General features: G+C 20.6%; 1 protein-coding gene across 4 annotated transcripts in view; it reads left to right on the top strand.

The window, feature by feature from the left end:
• Positions 1 to 354, top strand: part of LOC116847953 (zinc finger and SCAN domain-containing protein 21-like) — a 101,528-nt gene that overhangs the window by 45,241 nt on the left and 55,933 nt on the right. The gene's annotated exons all lie outside the window — the stretch shown is intronic.

Here is a 354-nt window from a genome sequence, read left to right on the forward strand (position 1 = left end):
TAAGTGTGAAAGACTATTATTTACTGAATTAAAGTGTCTAAAGTTGCTCTTTTTGTTGGAAATAAACGTGGCCAGGAACTTTTGAACAGTAATATTTATGTTATTTGTTAATAATTCAGTACAATAGAATAATATAATTTAATATAACATTATAATTTTAATATAACTTTATAATTTAATATAACATTATCTGTTAATTATCTAAGCTTCACATACTATGTACCTTACAATATTGCAATTCTTTTATATTAGAAATTATAACCAACAATGAGTTTGGCCAAGAACTTTTGCACACCACTGTATATATATACATATATATATATATATATATATATATATATATATATATATATA

Source organism: Odontomachus brunneus, unplaced genomic scaffold, assembly GCF_010583005.1.
Source record: "Odontomachus brunneus isolate Ranch 3 - 2012 unplaced genomic scaffold, Obru_v1 Obru_scaffold_086, whole genome shotgun sequence".
Lineage (NCBI taxonomy): Eukaryota > Metazoa > Arthropoda > Insecta > Hymenoptera > Formicidae > Odontomachus > Odontomachus brunneus.